The sequence below is a fragment of the Anastrepha ludens genome, chromosome 5 (genome assembly GCF_028408465.1).
Source record: "Anastrepha ludens isolate Willacy chromosome 5, idAnaLude1.1, whole genome shotgun sequence".
NCBI classification, from domain to species: Eukaryota; Metazoa; Arthropoda; class Insecta; order Diptera; family Tephritidae; genus Anastrepha; species Anastrepha ludens.
In genome coordinates, this window is record NC_071501.1 from 111,008,532 (window position 1) to 111,016,374 (window position 7,843).

Sequence of the window (7,843 nt, forward strand, 5' to 3'; positions counted from 1 at the left end):
TAAAACAAAACAAAATGAAAAAAGTCAGTAAAATTAAATAAAATAAAATATATTGAAGAAAATAAAATAAAATTAATTAGCATAAAATAAAACGAAGTAAAATAAAAAAAAATGAAATTAAGAAAAATTAAATAAAACAAAATGATATGAAATAAATAAAATGAAGAAAAATGAATTAAAATAAAATACAATAAACAAAACAAAATGAAAAAAGTCAATAAAATATAATGAAGGAAATAAAATAAAATGAATTAGCATAAAATAAAACTAACTAAAATAAAATTAATAAAAATTAAATAAAACAAAATGAAATTAAATAAATAAAATGAAGAAAAATAAAATAAAATGAAATAAAATAAAATGAAATAAAATAAAATAAAACAAAACATAACAAAACAAAACAAAACAAAACAAAACAAAACAAAACAAAACAAAACAAAACAAAACAAAACAAAACAAAACAAAACAAAACAAAACAAAACAAAACAAAACAAAACAAAACAAAACAAAATGAAAAAAGTCAAAAAAATTAAATTAAATAAAATAAAATATAATGAAAGAAATAAAATAAAATGAATTAGCATAAAATAAAATGAAGTAAAATAAAATTAAGAAAAATTTTATAAAAAATTAAATGATATAAATAAAATGAAGAAAAAAAAAAAATAAAATGAAATAAAAATAAAAAAAAATAAAATTTAATTAAATAAACTGAGTACAATAAAGTATACAATAAAGTAAAGTGCAATAAAATAAAATGAAAATGTTTATTAATTTTATTTTTCATTAGGTTTTATACACTTTTTTTTAAATAAAATAAGTGAAATTAAATTATAATTGCAATATTTTCTTCAAGATATGATTTTTAATTTTTTTATGGATAAATTCGAGTCAAGTATAAAGAGAAACAATAAACATTTTTGAAATATATTAAAGTATTAATTAAAACTCAAATTCATTTACAGAATCGAATATTTTTGATAGCAATATGTATATTAATTATATCCATTATTTTTGCGTAAATTTTTTTACCAAATGATTTAAAACTATTTTAAGATTGATCTTTAGCTCCTGGGGGATGCTACTACTACTAACAAGCCGCTCAACTTCGATTATTTATGAGATTTTGTGATTTTATCGACATTATCAACATTTTCTTTAACATCAAAAATACCTGAACGGAATTGACTAAACCAAAATTGGCACCATAAACATCATTCAAAATTTCAACAGCCTGCCTTGCAGGAAAAACTGTAATATGTAACGAATTTTCTCTTTGCTGACTTCCATTGTTAACACCCTGTAACTCAAAGCTGAATGGAACTAACAAAAAACAGAAAAAGAATTGTTTTACTGTGAAATGTCACCTTGGCAACGGACATAAACCTTAAATTTGTTTGATCGATACTTCACGACCATCTACCGAGAAACTAATGGATTTCTTTTTCCCCAAACTGCTTATAATATATGTACTTGGCATAACCACTACTAATTCGTACCCCTATGATGTACTAGGCTTTTTCTACCATATAAACAAATTCGAGCAAGTCCTATTTATGGAAGAAAAGTCGTGAAAACTCAGCGAAAAAATTTGTCAAAACTTACGGGTAGTTTGTAGTCACGTGAAACTTGCACTGAGTAATACTAAAATTCAATGGGATATAAAACTGCATATATACAGAAATTCTAAAAATTCTTGTTAAAAAGTTTAAAGTTTTGTTGCGATTTAGAAAATTTTTGAAAATTCTGTGGAAAGTTTGTGTATGTGGTTTTTGTTGTCGTATGAATAATATTTTTATAAAAAGATCTTTATTTTTTACCTTTACGCGCTCCATCGCTTATCTGTTTGTATGCCGCAGCTGTCCAGTTCACAAGTGTCAAATATGATTGATAAAAATTAAAAAGTAAATCTTCCGATAGGGTGATTAGTTTTTCATTAAATGGATTTTTCATTGCAATGGAATGCCAGGTATGCATGTATTGCGCAGCAGTATCACAGCCATAATTTGGTACTTAGTCATGCAATGATTGTTTATGTGATGTTCCATCACATGATGAACTGGCATATGATGAAAAATCATGAAAAGCTAGGACATATGATCACTGTCAACACAATCAATCTTAGAGGTCTAGGTGAGATCTTTTCATAGATCGCCAACACTACCTAACCTAAGATATATGATGATAGATCATGTGATATCAGATCGTGTAATGTTAGATCATGTGATCTTAAGTCTCATTATATCAAGCCATATGTTGTAATTGCATTTGTCATGGAAACTGTTGTTGTGGCTGATGTGATGCTACTTGATGCTCTTATCATGCGATTTATAAAGTGGCATTGTATCAAGTGAGATATTTTGCCGTTTTCTTTTACATCATTTGATGCTATTCACTAGCTACAAACGTAGCATCTAGTGAAGACAGGATACTTAGTTGAATTAAATTAGCCAATAGATGAATTAAAAGTCAATACAGTGTAATCTCTGCTGACTGACGGTGAGTGGTAATGCTTGTACGGGTTAGGCTAAGGCCTTTATGCACTGCGACCAGATTGATCTACTGTGCGCCCCTAAGTACTTATTTTTAGCCCTAGAGAGTTTTCATTGTATGGCTATTAAGTCATGCTACAATATTTAATGGACTGCATTTTAACTTTCGTATTTACGCATGGAGTGAAATATTCGATTTTCGCGGAAGCGAGAAAATTACGCAATATAACAAGGGAAAATAATTTATTTTAAATAATTAATTTTAATTTTAATAAAAAAATAACGAATACAATAAAAATATCAAATAAAATAAAAATAAACAAAAAAAAAAAGAACAAATCAAATAAAAATAATAAATAGAATTGAAATGTCCAATAAAATAAAAATAACAAATAAAATAAATATAGCAAATAAAAACAAAACAAATAAAATAAATATTACAAATAAATACATTAATAAAATTCTAAAAATATGGTAAATGTAAATAAAAAACAAATATATTAATAAAATTATGAAAATATGATAAATATTAAAAAATAATAAATAAAATTAAAATATCAAATATCAAATAAAATAAAAATAGCAAATAAAATAAATATAACAAATAAAATTAAAATAATAAATAATATTACAATATCAAGGAAAATAAAAATAACAAAAAATACATTAATAAAATTCTTAAAATATGATAAATGTTAAAAAATTAAAATAAATAAAATTAAAATAAAAAACAAATATATTAATATAATTACAAAAATATGATAAATGTTAAACAATAAAAATCAATTCTCATTTTTCTGCAATTTCTTTCGCTGCACACCTTGGTGTATGTCTCTAATTGGTTTTAAAATATTTTTTATACTTTTAAAAATTTTTTAAAAATATTTTCGACTTGTGTATTGTGCATTATTGTGTACTCGCGTGTCTAAAATGCGTATTTTTGATACAATGCGGAATAATCCTAAAATCTATGTATGATTTTTTAACTCGTATTGCTAGTCATTTTTGTGAAAGCCCTTATATTCCCCTTTGCACCCCGCCCACTATTTATGTAACTACCCTCACTTTACATATGTAATTTCTTCAAATACACAGTAATTCATTGCCTACATTTACCAATACTTCAATAAATAAATGTTTCTTTTGCTATTTTAAGTACATACCTACATATTTATATATAACGGGGAGCGAGCGCCCAATCGAAAGCGTGTCACATTAATTTTGCTGATTGAAAAATCCCTTGCGATAGGCGCGTGAGCATGCAAGAAAACACTGTTATTTTTGTTGTTATAGTAGCATTGTGAACATTATGAGAGTAAATACGAATAGAAACGGGGAAATGGTTATGTTTCATACGAATTGCAGCGCTTGTTGCATGCCACGCCCAAAGCAGGCGATGTGTTTGCGCACATCATAGTCACGTCCTGGGTGCGTCCCAACGGACAGGCTGTTGGATTTTTCGGTCCTTGTCACTACTTTAGTACGTACATACATACATACCCATATATTTCCTCTACGATGCTGACGACTTTTGTTTGCTACTTTAAAGTTTGGCAACTTTTCTTTAACAAACATTTCTGTTTATGAAGTTCTTTAGGTTCTTTTGCAGAGATTTTCTGTGTGCAGTGATCTATCGACCGGTTGCAAAAAAAAAGTTATGAAATGTATTTTACTCGTATTTATGTTAATGCGCTTAAGTAGCCTATGCAATAGTTTATGAAAACGTGAATCGATTTATATTATTTTATTCAACGCTTAAGCAAATACGTAACTTTAAATAGATGATGTCGATTATGATTTTTATGTATGCTTTGTTGTCGCTAAGAAAACGTATAAATGAAAGGAAAAAAAAAATGGAGAAATGGTTGCATTTATAGTGGGCGAAAAGTAAATTCATTCTAGAAGCTTTGAGAGATGTTCAAGCTTTATTTTAGAAGCTTTGAGAGATGTTCAAGCAGCCTTCTCTTCAACACCATTTTACTACACTACAACTAAGTTCAAAAAACAAAAACAAAACCTAAACAAAAACAAAAAAAATATAATGAAAAAAAAATTAATAAAAGTAATTGAATAAGGAACCAGCAGCTTCAAATACGTAGGTACTTTAGCTTTCAGCTTTGAATTACAATTTTAAGCAAATACAGCAAAATATATAGATACACACACACAAATAGTAGTTTGCAGAGTTTGTACTATCCAGTTATGCGCCTGAAGTTATAGTTTTGAGCATTCGACGCCTCTTGCGGCAAAAATATGTACAAGTTCAAAGAAGAGAAGCAAAAAAGAGAATGAAAAAAATTCGTTTCTCAAAAGAAAAAAAAAAAAAACAAAGTTAGCAACAATAAGCACTTTTTTCTCTGCTGTTCGCTCGTTTGCGTTTTTAAGCTTTTGTTGTTTTGTCAAATTCAAGTAAAACAAAAAAAAAAAACAAAAACAAAAGTAAACACTTTTGTCTACTCTACTGTCCTAACTACTCACTGAAATGCAAAAAACAAACAAAAAACAAAAAAAAAAAATTAAATCAAACCCAATACACTAATCATAGTTTTAAGTACATACATACATACATAAGTTATCGTTTGCAGGCCCACTTTTCACTTCTCCCCACTTGAACTGTAGTTAAATTTTTTACTGTTATTATTATTCTACGTACATATTTATCTACTGAAAGAATTTAATCTTATATTTATTTCCTTGTTTTTATCTTTTCTTTCACTATACTTATATGTTATACGCATACATACATACGTGCATACATATGTACATGTGTACTTGGTTTAATGTATTCTTTAATGAATTTAATAAATTGTTTCACAGTTGAATGTAATTTTAAATGCAAGTGTAATGCAATATAACGTAAAATTAAAAGCGAAAAACCAAAATATTCATAAATGATAGAGTTTCTGTAAATTTTGTTCTCTTTAAATATATATTTGAGCTACTTACATATATATACATACATACAGTTATATGTATATATATAAACGCATATCATTAGTACGAGTTGTTTTATTGTTGTTGGGATGTTTGTAATACTCGGATTAGAAGACTGGCGAGACCCAGCTGGAATCAAATATTCCACAAAAGGATACACGTAAGTTATAATACTTATCGGAGTTCGTCCCTTGAATTGGGTAGGTATACCATTATCGGATTTATTGATGTAATTATATAATCACACTAATATACGAGTATGATAAATCCATATAATCCGCGAGCTTAATCAAAACCGTCCCTGCGAAAGGACTGTCCTAGTAGCACTGGCCCCGAAGAAGGCTTTCGATGTAGTCCACGCTACTAGATGGCATTATACAGTCGACACTCCTGCCAGGGCTGAAGAGGTGGTTCGCGAATTATTTGAGTGGTCGGTACTAGTGAGTAATTTTCCGAGACCAAAACTCTAAACAGGAGGATAAGGCAAGGTTTTCCGCAGGGTGGTGTCGTTTCACCCTTGCTTTTCAACTTCTACATATTGAAGCTCCCCCAGCAACCAGAGGGAGTCTCCGTAGTCCGCCGATAATGGGGTCGGACAATGGCATCGATGGCCTCAACGATTGTCTCACTAGTTCTTCACGCTTTTTCCCTGCGAGGAATCTACAACCTTGCCCCACTAAGTCCACGGCAATCCTCTTTACCACCTGCACAAAGGAGGTCAAACTACAGCTCAAGGTTAAAGTCGACGACATACCAATACCGAGAGTTAACAACCTCAAAATTTTTGGAGTTACCTTTGATAGTTTGCTCTCCTTCTCTGCTCACACAACTACAATTGGGGGTCTTCAAATTGCTAGTCGGCAGTACTTGGAGCAAAGACAAAGCCATGATGCTGGCGACATTTAAAGAAATGGGCCGGCTGGTTCTAAATTACGCTGCGCTTCTCTCGTTGCCTGGAACTAGTGATTCGCAGTGAACTAACCTTGAGACATGCCAAAACACTGCTATTAGGACAGCGACGGGATACCTCCTGATGTCGCCCCTATAACACCGACATAATGAGGCACAGATGCCACCTTTGAAGGAGCACAACCAACTGCTCAGAAAACAGTTTCTACTAGGGTACTACAGGTACAAGTACAGTACAAAACCAACCGACAACTACTGGACCGAACAGTGTTAGACATACGCTCAATGATATTTATTAGGAGACACTTGCCATCTTCATAAACTCCCGACCCCCGAATGCCGTAATCGGAGTCCAACCACTTACCATAGCAGATGAAGAGCTTTAGCTACCCCGAGAGACCCACGTAACTTTGGCACAATTACGTTCTGTATACTGTAGCAGACTAAACTCCTACCTATCCAGAATTGACGCCGACATATGTCCAGCAAGTGAAGGCACCCCGCACAATAGTAACCAACTTTTCACACGCCCCATCAAACCTATTCATCTAACGCCCATTTCCCTCTGGACCCAACCTGTCGGAACAGCAAGTTTCCTGGGTTAGATGAGATAGACGAAGACGACGACTGGTAACTACATTGCACTGACAGGGTTTAGTAAGCTGCAACAACAATAACAAAAAGTATAATTTAGTAATTTTTTTTGTATGCAGCATCAAATTTTACAAAAAAGTTTTAATCACATTCTTTAGGGGCTTAGTACTTAATTTCTCCCAAAACGGTGAATCATTTGGTATTTTTTTTATTGGCAATTGAACGGTGAGTATAGGCAAGTGATGTTACTCATTTTCATTTATTGCCAGATAGGTTGAAGGAAGCAATATATTTGGAAAAGTGATGAGTGATTTACACATTTGAAATACAATAATTACACTGTGCTAGTTCAAAAATATACCTACTACATATAAATAAGGTGTGCTGATAAGGAGGATATATTATTTTTTCTAACTTTTCACAAATGAGAAAGATTTTCGTCTTGATGTGTCATGATGTGATTGTTTGATATGATCATATGATCTCATCACGTGATTCAATAAACAAAGGTTGGTTACATTTTGACAACTGATTTCGGATGCTACTTAATCTATAGATGCAATTTGGAAATAAGGGGAAAAGGGGCATACGTTTATCCCCTTTCCGAAACTGAGGTAGTAAAAACTTGAAAAACTTTATCTTATTTTATGAATGCTACTTCATTTTTTATATTTCTAACTCAACCGCTCTTGTGGATTTGTCACATATACCTAGTCTTGCCAAAAATTCTGTGGCAAATCTTACAATACATACGGCGAGAACAAATTGGCAGAAATAAGTTCCGTTAACTTGCTTTTGTTCGTACGCATTGTCTACTTATTAATTATACTCAGTTTCGTGGCGAATTTCGCTTTTTAACAATGGAGGAGGGAGCTAAAGAAAATCTTATTGCAGTGATTGCATCACAAAAGTGT